The sequence below is a fragment of the Vitis vinifera genome, chromosome 6 (assembly GCF_030704535.1).
Source record: "Vitis vinifera cultivar Pinot Noir 40024 chromosome 6, ASM3070453v1".
Taxonomy (NCBI): domain Eukaryota; kingdom Viridiplantae; phylum Streptophyta; class Magnoliopsida; order Vitales; family Vitaceae; genus Vitis; species Vitis vinifera.
Window position 1 is genome coordinate 20,699,114 of NC_081810.1, and position 16,216 is coordinate 20,715,329.

At 31.9% G+C, this 16,216-nt stretch overlaps 1 long non-coding RNA gene and 1 other non-coding gene across 4 annotated transcripts; one reads left to right on the forward strand and one right to left on the reverse strand.

Moving 5' to 3' along the window:
- Positions 1–419: 419 nt before the first annotated feature.
- Positions 420–4,549, reverse strand: LOC104879717 (uncharacterized). Of its 3 annotated transcripts, none has more exons than XR_002030230.2 (2): positions 3,130–4,549; positions 420–991 (listed from the first exon to the last, which is right to left on the reverse strand). It is a non-coding gene; the product is annotated as an uncharacterized LOC104879717 (long non-coding RNA). The 3 variants fall into 3 exon arrangements; XR_002030227.2 differs by having other exon boundaries at positions 420–1,002; XR_002030231.2 differs by having other exon boundaries at positions 420–1,038.
- On the forward strand, positions 3,749–3,858 carry MIR172A (microRNA MIR172a). The gene has a single exon (NR_127790.1). It is a non-coding gene; the product is annotated as a microRNA MIR172a (primary transcript).
- Positions 4,550–16,216: the final 11,667 nt, after the last annotated feature.

Here is a 16,216-nt window from a genome sequence, read left to right on the forward strand (position 1 = left end):
CAATTACTGCAGCCTCTTTGCCTTCCAAAATAATATCTGTTAACTTGACACCCACCATAGTCCTTTCACTTGCATGCCTCAATTATATATTGGACCACAACGTATACGATTTGGGACCACAATTTGCTTCAAGGATTCTCACTGTCCTGACCCTTGCTTGATTTAAATAGGTCCCAATAAGGTCAAGTTATTTTTGCTAAGCTTTTAATAAGCAGACAATGAAAGATGGGATGAAAAAGTTTCATCAAGAAAACAAAGATTAGCTAGCTGTATTCATTTTCCGTATGCACTCGTCAAGTCAACATGATAAGGATCATTGGTCGTCTTATTTGTAAACTGAATCCAAAAAAAGAGCTGCATGTCTATACATCTGTCAAATTCATGTGCATTCAGAAAGGGCAATGTGGTGCATGCGTACATATGTCAAGTCACAAGTCAAATTTTGATTTTGAGGTGAGCTCACAAGTGATACAGGGTTCTGATAAATCTTTTAACAAACAAACAAATAAATGAATCCTCATTCAATAAACAATATTGAAGACAAAAATGGTCCATTAAGAATTCACTTAGTGACCAAGCCATAAGCTTTTAATATATATGTAGAAACTAATGTCTCAAGCTACATGTTATGCATGCTTCTTCTAACAAAGTACCTAATGGCTTAGTTAAACATCTTCTGTTACTAACTGGGCCAATATCACGTACAGAAAACATTAGGTTACATAGTGGGATTTCTGTTTGCGAATGGAAGAGGAAAGGAGTATTAGTTGACCAAATTTTTGCAATAATTGGTTGCCTGTGTCCATAACTCAAGTCTTTTTGCATATTCATTCCATGGTTTGAGACCATATAGAAATATGCTAAAGGATGTGAAATCTTGGATTGGAGAAGGTGGTGCCAAGACTAATCTTGCAACAACAGTTTCAGCTCCAACTGTTGAGAAACTCCGCACCCTTTCATTTCCTCCATTTTCTTGTAGCGCTCCTAATGCCTAGATGAAATCTACAGGTGAATTCCCCCATAGGAATAACAAGATTGCTACATATATGTGCAAAGATTCAAGAATCAAATTTATCGATAATCTGAACTTTCTATAAAAATCTATGTTACAAAGATCGAAAGATATTAATAACTCAAACCAAGCAAATCCTGAAATGGAATTGAAGTGGACATAACAACTACATAATTTCCAAGAGATGAAATAGGAATTTTAAGTCACTACTATTGTAATGTGCCAAGCCATCAGAAAACTAATGCATTGAGAGTGCTTGAAATTAAACTACTAGTCATGCAGAAATATGATGCATACACAAGATATCAATGTGGCAAAAAGCAGATTTGTCTTTGGCTCAGTAAACAAATAGTATAATGAGATTTTCTGTAGGATCACCAAAAAGGGCAATGTTGTAGGGCCAAAATGGGGTATGTCAACACTTGAAATGTGACAAATTCCTCTTTAAAACAAATGTCTTATTGTTGATATAAGAAGGTGGTGATATGTCCCTCAACACAAATGCCACACATCTAATAAAGTTACTAATTGGCTCCTAAGCACCATGCCCATAAAAATTGTAAGACTCTGACTAAAGCATGGTCACCCTAGGTATAAAACACAATGTCAATGTTATTAAAGCTACGAAGTTTGAGATAATTGAAATCAGAAAGGCAGGACTTACTCCCAACGAGGGCAAAAGAATCCAACAATAGAGATAATAAGCATGTATAAATTCACCCTGATGAACTAAGGACAAAAGTTACTAATTAATCTTAAATTTGTGATTACATAACAATGATTTAGTAGAGTATTAGGGGAACCAAGACATGTCCAGCCAATTTAAGCTTGTGCTAACATGGAATCAAGTTCAACACAGTACAATATTGAAACTTTAATAAACATTAATTTATGGTAAATTTGTAGCTGTGATCAGAGCACCACTTATATGTAAACATTCCAATGTATGCATAAAAGGAAGTCTGAGGTCGAAAATTTGGATTGTGCAGGAAGAATCTGAACAGAAACACATACACGATAGATTTCCTTAAAAACAAAAAAAAAAAAAAAAATGTTTGAAAACATAGATACAACATACATCATCACAATTTTGTGATGAAATCACAATTTTGCCTTGATAAATATGAATTTTTAGGTAGTTTATAATAATTAAGAATATCGTGATCAAGAATAGCTGTCAAATTGCAATTACATTGGAGATTTTCCTGAGGTACCTTAATTAGAAATTAAGTGAAAATGTGACAAAAACTATGGCAAAGATGCATGAATGTATAACACATGAGAGTTTGCAGAAGAAAACAACCAAGAAAGTTTGCAGAAACATGCAAATTAAGTAAGCCTAAACCTCAGGTCTTTAAGAGGATTCTCAAATCAACCAGTCTGGAATAGTAATTTAAGTCCTGACTTCTTAGTTATGAATGGGCCTCACATTCATTTATTTATTTATTTTCTTGACTTGTTAATGTTAATATTAAGACCTATCTATAGGCCAAGATGAAACCATGGGCATGGATGGTGATAGAGGCACACAGATCTCTATAAACAAGAAATCGCTGAATTATCACTGTCATGAATGATGAAGCAAATTGAAGATATTTTGAGGAAAAAAAACAAAAAGAACTTTGGGGTGCTATCATTGAAGAGGTGAAAACTATGTGCACTCAGTGTCTCAGAGATTATTGAAGTGGTGAAAAATAAGTCCACCCAACTGAATATGAGAAAGAGAAAGAGAAAGAGAGATGGAAGATATATGTCAAGTTGGAAGATATCAGAAAGAGTTGGTCCACTTAGAAGAGTAATGGGTAGGTGATAAGTGGTAAAAGCAACCAACCATGGCTGTGACAATGTGACATGTTCCCACCATCATTTGGTATACAAACTTCCCATTGCAGTTCCAATATCTTTCAAACAGCTACTCCTCCCACAGACAAATCCACTTGGAAGAACGTCCAAAAAATAATCAAACAGAGTTTGAATCTTTTGTTTAACAAGACAAAGAAAAGAAAAATCCAAAGTTCGTGCGCAACCCAATTTGAGTTTTTATAACACCAAGCCCCACAAAGATCAAACCCTAAATAAATAAATAAATCAGAACAAAAGCCTGGTTCTTCCCTCACCTCTTTTCTTAATTAGCTTTCTGCTCAGGTATATGTTTCATCTCCCATCTTATCAGTTCCCCCGGTACCTCCAGGTGATAGTTGCTCCTTTGTCTTCCTGCAGTACTTGAGCGATGAAACCCCACTAACATTCATCTCAAAAAGAATAATCAAAATCAAAGATCTACAGAGGCCAGTAAGCTCGAAAAATTATAAATCAAACACTCATATGATTAAAGAATGAAGCCCTTTCTCTGCGCACAGTTTTTAGACATGGTCTGAACTCCCATCTCATCAAGAAGCTGAATAAAGAGATGCCATTTCCATCACATCAGATTTTTTTTTTTTTTTTTTTTTTTTGTGGCTCAGAAGAATAATCACAGATCTACAAAGTCAGCACAGCTAAGTGACCTTTGAATGGTCATTGATGCATTAAATTCTTTCGTAGTTGTCTACAAAATGATCTCTGGAAAAAACACATTGAAAGTCTGCACTGCACAATCCATAGATGGACTGCTCCAAATAAAGAATCCCCCACGAAAAAGAAATACAATAAACCCACCTGAGACATTAACAGAAAACCAAAAAGAAAGAATCACCTTGCTCAACAAGTGACGAGAGAGCCCTTTGTATAGTAGTTTATTGCCGATGCAGCATCATCAAGATTCTCATCCTTGAAAAGTTTGGCAGAGATAACATCACCACCGTGCATTTGCATGTGAATCTTGATGATGCTACATGCGCAAACAACCACTGTCAATCAATCCATGCACTACTGTAAGCACAACCAATACTCAACAAATTCATAAAAATACTCAGACACAAGAAAAATCTTTAGAACTAGAAAAAATAATTAGAAATAATAATAACAATTCATGACACCTTTGCGTCAGGGCCACTGGCATGTGCTGGCGTGGCCAGTTACTAGTGGCTAAAATGTAAAGCGATGACTTCACACCCAAAGAAGAGTCTAATGTATTGAGCTTCTCCGTCTCTTAGAACAAAACAAAACCCTATTTCTCTGTTTGTTTTTTTTTTTTTTTCCTAAAACAGAAAATATGTTTTCAGAAAACATGGAGCTAACAAAATGGAATCAAAATCTAGCAAGCTCCTATTTTGAAAATTCAGAATTTGGGGCATGTGGGTCAGATTTTTCCCATCGGATGCCGGCAAAAACAAGACAGCCACCCATGTAGGATTCCGGCCAAAATAACCACTGAAAAACAAAACCCAGTTGATGAATCATCTACCCATGTCAGATTCCGGGGACTAAATAAGCTAAAGCAAAAAATCAAAGCTAAACCATAGAGAGAAGGAGAGAAAAGAAAATCTGATATTAAATAGACAGAAAATCAATAAAAAAAATAGGGAAAAAATAAAATAGGAGATGCCGGAGATCCGAGTCTCCGGCGAGAAAGAGAGAGAAAGAGAGAGTTAGGGAACTCACACAGAAAGTAACAGTAGAGCCATGGACTGTTAGAGAGAGATATATATATATATATATATATATACATGGATTACGCTATTTTGCTGGGGTTTTTTTTTACTGGATTTTTATTTTTATAATTTTTTTTTTAATTTCATTTATTTTGTTGCTTTATTTTTGCGTTTTTGTTGGCTGCTGCTTAGCTGTATGGTACTATTCTAACGTGACGCAGTTGCACATCGCCATCTTCCCCCAACCCTACTTCAATTTCTTTTATTTCCACATATAAATATAGATATTAAAAAAATAATGTTGAATAATAAAAACAAAAAAACTGGCCTTGGCTACCTGCTTGCAGACTTGCAGCTGATTTATTTTATTCGGCAGTCTTCTCACACGGGCAGCTTAAATTTGTAGGGACTTGGTCTATTAGAAGAGCTTCAAGTCTGGCTTATCACTCACATACATGTCGGTCTTTAAATGGACCCTCATCCACTTCTCAGCATTTCTTTCTAGCTTCCTTCCTATTTTTGTGACATAAAAAGGTGTCATCCATAGGTGTTTTTTTTTAAAAGAAATATTCCTAAAATTGATACGACAGATTTATGCTTAAATCAATATCAAATCTTTGGTTCGATTTAAATCATCGATTAAAATCAACTGATATTTGGATAAACACTAAATAATTATAAATGGCAAGAAATAGAAGTTTTAGAATTTAAGTTTTATTAGGTTTTCATTGATTAAGAGAGAAAGAAATCGAAAATCAAATCGATAAGGATGATTTTCAAAATTCATTCTCAAACGATTTTTATAATTGTTGAAAACCGAATCAATTTTGGTTTTAAGAGTTATATTGTTGATTTAAATTTATAGGAATTCAATTGTGTTGAAGTTGGGTTTGGGTGCCCAAATCAACCCGCGTGACCAGATCCAAGGAAAAATAAGAGAAGCAGTTTTTAAGAGTTTTAAAGCTACCCACAAATTATTACTATTAGAAAAAAAAAATCTCTCAGCTCTAAGAACTGTCTCCCTAAAAACTAAAAAGAGAAATAATACATTTTCTCTTCTCTTATTTTTCCTAGAATAAATAAAAAAATAAAAAAATAGGGTTTTCTTGAAGTTTTTTTTTTTAGTTTTTCCATAAAAACGAAGATTATACCTCTTATACTATGAGAAAATAATGGTTATCGTATTCGTAGTTTTATTCATGATTTGAAATATAAAAAAATTGATAAATAAAACAACTAATCATAATTCTTAAGCAATTCAAGAAGCGATCCAAAAACCTTATTTTTCAGTAGAAGACATTAAAGTTGAATGTCTCGTACATGTTTCAATAGAAATTAATACTAAGAGAGAGTATCATGCTTTTGTATGAAACGAGATATTAATTAAAGATTAAGGTGAGGTTAGATCCGTGAAATCAGCTTTCAAGTGAAGGGATATTCTATTAAAAAAATGTAACAAAAAATATTCTACACAATTATAACATGCATCCTTTTGTTTTTTCTTTGCCTAGGGGTGGTTTTGTTAAAATAGTACACTAGTTTAGAAAAGTAAGACCCCATTTTCAAAAAGTTAGATATTCTTTCTCCATTCAAAATGCCTTGGAAGATTGTCTTTCACATTTCTCCGTTTTAACTTTAAAATTAAATTTTTTTTTTTTGTAAAAACGACAAATCCCTCTTTTAAGAAAAATAAGTAAATAAATTTGTTAATGCAAAACAGCTCATTAAGGCTTGTTTTGTTTAAATTTCATATTTTTTTAAAAAAAAATTATATAAAAATAAAAATATAAATTTATCTTATGTCGTTGAAAATTATTTTTAAAAATTTTTAAATTAAAAGTAATATCTCAATTTTTTAATCAAAAATATATTTTTAATATGAATATTTAAGAATTTTTAAATCTTATAAAAAAATTTCATTTAATAGATATTGTTTGTTTTATATTCAAAAAAGTTCAATTTTTTCTTTTATCCTATATAGGATATTATTCTATATGAATTTTAATATTAAATGATAGACACCCTTCACAGATGAAACAAATAATTAACTTTGAATTTTTCGTGTTGGAGTAAGATGACGATCAACTCCATAAAATAAAATAAAAATAAAAATAAAAATAAAAATATACAGTGGATTGGTTATAGCTTGTGATGGGACTGGAGATTCCAAACAAGTTAAATATCTGTTTTTTTTTTTTTTTAATACAATAGAAGCAAGGTGTCAGAGGACCTGAATAATAAGTGTGTGAAAAAAAAATGAAAATTAAGTGATAGATTCCCTGGCATCAAGCCTCCACCTGAAACAGGGCCCATTTCCGTACACATAATCTCGAGTGGCCGCCCACATTTTTCACTTTAATTTTTTCTCCAACTGCTTTTTTTTCTTTTTTTTTTTTTTCTTCCTCCAAATTATTTAATAAAACCGCACAAGACAAAATTGAGAAACCACCCTCTGTTTTTCTAGCTCTAATATTATATTTTGGTTGGTCGGTAAGGTGGTTTTTTTATCTCGAATTGTTTTATTTTTGCTTCTTTTCTACGTTAATTGAAGATGATATTCACTTTTTCTACAATAAATTTTCTAAAATACAAAAATGAAAAGCCCTTAAGAGTGATTTAGGGAATTTTGGGGTAAATTTATCCCTCATCGATAAAAATATATATTTTATCCTTGTTTTTAATTATTTTTTAAATTAGTTTTTTTATTATATATATAGATATATTTAAAAATATAGTTTCAATAAAAAAATTATAAGAGACATGCAATAAAACTTAATACTTATTACTTAATGACTTAAATTAATTTTAAGTTAAATTATACTTAAGTTTTGACTTAAAACTTATTACTTAATTCTTAGGAGTTATTACATTTTATTCTCCAATCAATATTGTGTTTTGCATATTACTCTATCGAGTTAAAAATTAACTAATGTACCCTCTATGTTTTATTATTACATGCAATGTACACTTTTTGAGTTACAATGTAATTTTTTTAGACGGAAGATGCATGTGCTCTTCATATGATCAAGGGCAAAAGGATTATTGTTATTTTTTAATCCCAAACTCTAGCCCTCATCTCTCTTGCCGACCTTTCCTCCCTTGTTGCTGTTGCTAAATCCTCAAGTCAAAGCCCTAGAATCCCAAGAAAGCTAATGCAGGATTGACATCAAAGAGAACATGGAGTTCAACAATATTTTTTTATCTTGCAATTTCTTTAATGGGTAGAAGCGTCTCGGGAAAGAGGGTTAGGATTAGGGTTTTGTTTTGATGTTTCAGAAAAATTGGGGAAAATAAAACTTGACCAAATTAAGGGTTAGGGTTTAAATTTTTATGTTATGCTTCCATTTGAGGGTTATAGTTTTATTTTAATGTTTCAAAAAATTGGAGCAAAATTTTGGGGAATTTTTTTAGGGAAATTTAGGGAAACATGAGCCTTGTTACCACAATAACAATGGATCGAAGAATCCATCAATCTTCCGGTTGTCATTTGCCTTCACAAATCTTCAACCTCAATGGACAAATCTTTAGCTTCAACGGCCGCTTTGGGGAACTATGTGGGGTGCTAGGGTTGGAGAAATTATTTGAGGGTTTTGCAAATTTCTACCCCATAGACAAAGGGGGACAATGGAAAAAGAGAAATTATGTGGGGTTTTAGCAGTAGCTTTGTGGGATTAGGATTTTAGGGCTTTTAAGGAAGGAAGAACAGGAGAGAAGACAAGTTGTTATTTGGGGATTCCACAAGGGGAGTAATGATTGAAGGATAGGAGGTTGGGGGTTTAAAAAGAAAATGACCCTTTTGCCCTCAATCACATGAAGAGTACATGTCCTTTTGTTTAAAAAAGTAACACGGTAACTCAAAAAATGTACATTGTATGTAATTATAAAATATGAATAGTATATTGCTCAATGTGAAAATTTGCAAAATATGGTATATGTTGAGGGGTATGGTGTAATAAACCCTAATTCTTATTTTAAGTATCAATGTTGCTTAATAAAATTAATTTAAAACTTATTTTAAATCACCAAATTGACGTATTTATTTTCATAAATTATAATTAGGGTAAAGGAGGTTGAGTAATAATATAAATCATAGGGTAGTAAAGAAGAACGTAGAGGTAATTAGGACAAATGATGGTAAAAAAGTAAAATGAAGATATAGACTAAAGAATAAATTAATTATTTTTACTTATTATTTAAAGTTATTTTTTATTTTAAGCCAAAACATTAAGTTATTTTATCAAATACACCTAGAGTGTGTTTATAAAGTGTTTTTGGTTCTTTCAATACTTGAAAGATAAAAAATTTCAAGTGTTAAAAATATTAAAAACGTTTCATAAAATTACTACGAAACATACTCTTAATTTGCTTAATAATTTAATAAGTTATTAAATTACTTTAAGTTATTAAATTGATATATCAAACACCCACGTAGTTTCAAAATATTGAAATTCTAGTTTTCAAAATTTTAATAAATTTTAAAAATAAAAATAATAGATGAAATATGAAAGAGAAAGCAGTTATTTTGAACTAAAATTTAAAAAAAAAAAAAAAAGGGTCTAAATAATACATTTTCTTTAACTAAAAAGCCCATTTTAATGTTATATAAACTTGCGTTTAACTCACAATAATACAAAGAAAGCTCTATTTAAACACAAATATATATAATTTTTTATAAGAAACACACCAACCATAATAATAAGAATAAAGATAAATGATAATATCATATAAAAATAAAAATCTTTTAAAATAAGATTAAATTTTTATTTTTTTATTCATTATCCCACCATTAAAAATCTGTCGAAAAATTCAAGTTCCAGCTAGAATGAATTGTTAGCTTTAAAATGTTGACGTATTGGAGTGCATTCTTGGCAAATAATTGGAGATAATGAAAGCATTCATTGCATGAAGCAAAGGCATTACAAAATCCAAATAAGAATCGAGTGTTGCTTTTGAAAAAAGGAAACCAATTCATGAATGCATAGCAATAATGTCAACTAAAAAATTATGGGCACCCCCAAAACCAGCAATCTGATCACCAGTACCTGCATGAAAAATGTGGTGCATGTTTGAGCAATTTTTAGGCAGATTTCATTTATTGTGGGAATAAAGAAAAAGTTGGAAAATGGGTGAGAAAAATAATTGAGAGGGGGATGGCGATGTGGGGATGCGGGGGAGGGTGTGTCACATGGGGAGCACGGGAGTCTGTTGGAGAGAAGAGGTGGATAAAGTGTACGGATGGGGCCATGTATGCCCACGTGATGTGCCATGCCATGGACAGGGGTGCCGACGACGGTTTTGTCTTTGCCAACAGCAAACCTTGATCTTTCTCTTTCCTTCTCTCCCCCTCTCCCTCCCCCTCTCCCTCTCTCTCCCTCTCCCCCTCCCCGTTTGCCTTTTGTTGTAATTCGATCATCGGGAACAGTCGGCGCCTCTGTCGTCTTATTTGGTTTCTTATTATCAAAAGGTCATGAAAGTGATGACAACCTTTATAAATTTAATATTTTATTTATTTATTCGCTTTTATTTTGAATGAACATGGAATAACTGATAGGTTAGGAGATGGTGACAACTGTACTATGCGATATTAATGATTTTTTTTACTATATTTGTATGTTTTTATTTCTATTAACTAATTGTCATTGTCAAATTCACTCTCTGGTATTCAGAATAAATAAATTATATAAATCCAAACTTTTGGCTTATTCAATTCCCATATGTGAATACATTTTCCAATGAGTAGATTTTCAAAGACGCCGCCCATAATCTTAATCAAAATAACATTGTAGTAACCGATTTTTTCTAATAATTTTTAAAAATTGTTTTTTAATATTGTATAGAGCAAACAAAATTTTGTTTGAGAATATGAAATGGTTTTAATTTTTAAAAAAAATATTTTTATATATAATATTTTATTTTTAATTATTTATATGTATATATGATTATTTTTTTAAACAATATTTTAAAAAATAAAAATAGCTAAAATACGTTTTTTTAAAAACTCTTTATTTTTATTTTTAAGAATATAGAATAAAAGACAGTTTTTTTATTATCAAATGTATTTTTTTTTATCCTAAAAAATATAAAATTGTTCTTGAAAATAATTGTCAAGTAGATCCAAAGTCTCTAGATTTTTTCTTCTTTTTTTTTTTTCTCAAAATGATTTATTTATTTATTTATTTTATAGTGTGTTTGGTTTGTGGGCATCTAAATTTCAAAATGAAAATATTTTTAAAATGCATCATCTTAGATAATGAATATGAGAATTTTTGTTATATACATATATATTATTTCATTAAAGTTTGGAAATTTGATTTTTTTTTTATTTCAATTTATTTTCATAGTGCAAAGGAGTTTTTTTAATCTCATATTGAAAAAAAACTGATTACTTTAATCAATTAAATAGTTGTCTAATGGAAATCAATCATCTAATTAATTACTCATATCATACTTTTAATCATGTCTTATATCTAATATATACAATCTTATCTTTATTTTTTTGTTGTAAGGTATTGTGAGTATTCTTGTTCTTGTTTCTGTTGTGTTGACATATATATTTTTTCTTCGTGTTATGAGATATTATAAGCATGTTTTTTGTTGTTTGTGTTGTGTTGGCAAACATTTTTACTCTTTGTGTTGTGAAGTGTTGTAAACATTCTCCTTTTTGTTTGTGTAGTGTTGGCACACATATTTCTTATTTGTGTTGTGAAGCGTTGTAAGCGTTCTTTTTCTTTGCATTTTGCCTATTAGCATACATATTTTTCCTTTATGTTGAAAACTATTGTGAGCGTTCTTTATCTTTTTTGTATTGTGCCTATTGTCTCAAATCTTTCTTTTTTGTGTTGTGAAGCATTATAAGCATTCCTTTTCTTTGTAGTGAGCCATCAGAAAAATTTGCCTTCTTTGTTAGTGTTGTACAATGAAGCATTGCAAGGCATTATGAACATTCTTCATTTGTGTTGTGCTATAAGATGCTATGAGCATTTTTCTTCTTTAGGTTATGTTGTGTTGTGAGACAATTGCAAGCATTGTTCTTCATTGTGTGTGTTTTGAGGAATCATGAGCATTATTCTTCTCTATGTTATGAGGTCTTGTGAGCATCCTTTCAACTTCCTACCTTCCTACCTATTATTAATGCACCATGTTTTATTATTTATCTCAAGATCTTGGAGAAATAAGGTATAACCAGTCAAGATCTTACCTACAATTAGTATACTATCTTTTGTCATTCATCTCGAGTATTTGGAAATATAAAGTATAAATAACAGTCATCATTGTTATTTCTACTTGATTTGTTAAATTTTGGAGGTAAAGTGTTCGAGATTCCATCTCAGAGAGAATCTTCTTTTACTATTACTAAATCCTAGAGTTAGAACGCTTATCATCCTACTGTAACAAGGATGGTAAAGCTCCTTTAAAGAAAGTACCCTTTCACATCTTAACAATTGTTTTAAGAATTTTTATTTTTATTTATTTATTTATTTTTTACTCAAGTGCCTCTCTCATAATCCTGAAGATAACAAGGATGGTAGAGCTCCTTTAAAGATAGTACCATTTCACATCTTAACAATTGTTTTAAGAATTTTTTTTTTTACTTTTTTATTTATTTTTTACTCAAGTGCCTCCCTCATAATCCTGGAGGTAAAGTACCTATTTTTTTTTTTTTTTTGTACTAAGATAGAATCTTGGAAGTCTACTTGCCTTTTGAATCCTAGAGGTAGAGTGCCCGTCATTTTTCTACATTGACGATGATAAAACTTTTGGGAAACCCTTGGATCATAAGTGCATTCTCTCTAACAACCTAAGGACATTGGATTTACACAACGAAAATGATAAAAGATATAAAAATGTAGATCTAGGGCTTAAAAGCACAATAACTTTGATTTAGATCATCCTAGAGGAAACTCCAAATAAAGAAAAAGATGGTATAGGTCTTGAAAACCTCACGATCTTCCACCTAATAGCTCTCTCGTGGATCTTAGCATGTGAGAACAGTGAAATTTTCTTTGTAAGGATGAAGGCTACGTTCTCTATTCTTATGCACACTTATGAATAAGAAATTCATCCATCCCTTAAATGATGTGCTACCAAGGAACGTGAGCTTGAGTGGGAACCATTGGGACCTATAGGAAAATACTAGCTCCCTTATAATCTAATTTTAAAGTTTTTTCAACATCCCATTATAGAAAGCCAACCACACTCTAATATTCTATGATATTAAATTGAGATATGAAGCTCAAGACTATGACATACTAATTGACTATATGGAAACTCTTCATGAACTAATATTCATAATTTAATGAGGTTGATACTATTAACCTCTCAAGATTACCTTTTTACTTTTTGAGTCTCAGATCCTCCTATTATGTGATCAACTAAATTACTTTAGCTCATAAAGAGCATGCGCCAAATTCCATTAAAGGAATTACTATGGTCATAATTTATATCATCACAAGTTTTTAGGATCGCCCAACGGAAAAAAAAATTGTCTCAATCTCATGAGATATCATGGTCCCTATCTTGAGAATATCTATTGTCACCTACCTTAATCAACAATGATTCAATTCATAGGGAATATTTGACCACCTTAGGATCTCACCCATAAGTCAAAGCCTAAACTTTAGATTAATATTATCTCAAGGTTGAGAGTCCATGCAACATAGTTGCTTGATGAATCATGACTACTCGATAGCTAATATCATGATTCATTATAAGTCCTGTTTAATATGTAATTATACATATTAGTGTACTCACCATGGGAAAACTATCATTATGACCAAGACAAGTCATCTTTGTTTGATAATTGTCCCTTGATGGTCCTTTGTCACTCATTGAGTTTACTGTTTGTGAACCATCTTTGGAGGTTTATTATTGAGGGATTTTTTTATGGATCCCAATTATGATCTTAGTTGCATTCTTAGTTTAGATCACTTAGTTACATTTTAGTTTTAGTTTACTTAGTGACACCTTAGCTTAGTTTACTTAGTGACACCTTAACTTTGTTTACTTAGTGACATCTTAGGTTCAACTCACTTAGTGACATCTTAAGTTAGCTCACATAGTTGCACCTTAACTTAACTCATTTAGTGGCATCTTAAGTTTAACTCACTTAGTTACACCTTAGGTCTAGCTTATTTAGTTGCACTTTAGGTCTAACTCACTTAGATGCACCTTAGATTTAGCTCACTTAATTGCACTTTAGCTTAGCTTACTTAGTGGCACCTTAACTTAGTTCACTTGTGGCACCTTAACTTAGTTCACTTAGTGGCACCTTAGCTTAGTTCACTTAGTGGCACCTTAGGGTGAGCTCACTTAGTTACACTTTAGCTCAGTTCACTTAATTAGACTTTAGCTTAGCTCACTTAATGACACCTTAACTTAGTTCACTTAGTGACATTTTAGAAAAAAAATTTAGTTTCACTTTAGTCTAGTTGCATTTTAGGATAGTTCATTTAGATGCATATTTAGTTCATTCCATTTAGGTGCACTTTAGATTAGTTCATTCAGATGCATTTTAAGAAGATTTTTAATTTCACTTTAGGATAGTTTCATGTCACCTTGCATGGCATGTGCATGAGGGTGTGTTTGGGAAAACAAGAAAGACAATAAGACATTAAGATTTTTAGAGATTGAGATTGCTTTTTGAGATTTTGAGGATTTTCTTATAGAATATACATGACTATGCACATGGAGATTGAGTTTGCTTTTCTTTTGAGATTTTGAGGGTTTTTCTCATAGGATATACATAACATTGGCATTGGAGAGATTTGAATCGAGGAAAAGACCTTTAATGCACATGGCAATAAGATATTGAGATGGAAAGTTTGAATTTGAGAGTTTGAGATATGGAAGGACTCTTTACGTATAAAAGACATAAGAAAATGTGGATATTTAAAGATTTGAGATTAAGATGGAGAGTAGTAGAGTCCATGACCTTGGGAGTTTAAGGAATGGGAGATTATTATTATTATTATTTTGGATAAAAGACACTAAAGGTTTTAGTGAGTCCATGGATGCATATGAAAAGAAAAGATACATGGTTGCATAAAGGATTTTAGGGACACTCATTCACATATATGGAGATTTGGGGAAGATTGATGTCATGAGAGTTTGAAGGTGTGGCAACTACCATAGTCTTGAGGAGATTCATGGCTTCAATTTTTTTTTTTTTTTAGGAAGACCGTGGTATTAGAGGGAGTCCACAACTACATACAAGGATTTTAAAGAAAAATAGAATTCTTTAGGGGAATAAAGTTCATGGCATTGAAAGTTTTAGGAATGGTTCATGATTTCCACTTTGATAGAGTTCATGCCATTGAAGGCTTTTGAAAAGGTTCAAAGCTAGCACTTTGATAGAGTCCATGCCATTGAAGACTTTTGGAGGGAACTTGAGGGCAACCACTTTGATATGGATCACATTATTAGAGCTTGAGAAGACATGAGTTGCCATATAGGAGATTTAGAGACACACATAGGATTTTTGAAAGATCACACAAGGGAAGTCTTTGAGAGACTTGAGGGCTACCACTTTGATAGGGATCAAGTTATTGAAGTTTGAGGAGACTTGAGGCTGCTTAAAATTAGAGATTGGAAATGACATTTCTTGGTGAATTTTTTGGAGATGGAGAGCATTGGGACTTTGGGAAAAAAATGGCTGCCATTGAAATTGATATACATGCATAGAGGAGGGACCCATGATTATCCTTTGGGAAACTCTCTTGATCATGATATTGGAAGAAAAGATTGTGGGGAAACTTCTTTTAGACTCACAACATATCATATTGAGTGCATGACATAATGAAATGAGAAGGAAAAATAGAGAGTTTCAATTTTTTCTTAAAAAGATGAGTAAGTCTTCTTTAATTCTCTATACATCTTGTTATTCATCTCTTCATGTTGTGATTCCTGCAGCAATTCCTAATGAAGAAATTTGATAAAAGCAAAAAAAAAACACACAGATTTAACGTGGTTCGACAAAATGCCTACGTCCACGGGAACAGGGAATAAGACTTTCACTATATCCAAATTAGGGTTACATAAAAGGGTTTTTATATTAACTCTCAGGTATTGAAATTCTAAAAATACCCCTGAACTAAGCTCCCCGAGTGGAATGGAGCGGAACAAAGGCATTTGCCCCTTTTCCTCCATATACGTCTTTCACTCAATATGAGCCACATACTACAACAATCTCCACCTTGGCGAATATTCACCCCCTTAAGGAAACAAGAAACATAGCTTGTAACTCCACTTGGGACAATGGGTTGGGGCATCTCTTATCTAACATTTGGAGACATTAATCAAGTTCAAGCAATGCTTGAACTTTTCTATGGTAACAGACTTTATCAACATGTCTACTGCATTCTCAAAAGTGTGAACCTTCTCAAGTACCAATTCACTAGAAGAAACCAATTCCCTGATCTTGTGAAACCTCACATTTATGTGTTTGGTCCTTGCATGATACACCTAGTTCTTTGCCAAATAAATGGCATTCTCACTATCATAATATAATTGAACTCCACCTTGTTGAATACCCAACTCCTTGACCAAACCTGTAAGCCACAATGATTCATTTGTAGCCTCAACAACTGTCATATATTCTGATTCAGTAGCAGATAGTGCAACTAGAGATTGTATCATAGACTTCCAACAAATAGGTTCCCCACCAAGGGTGAAT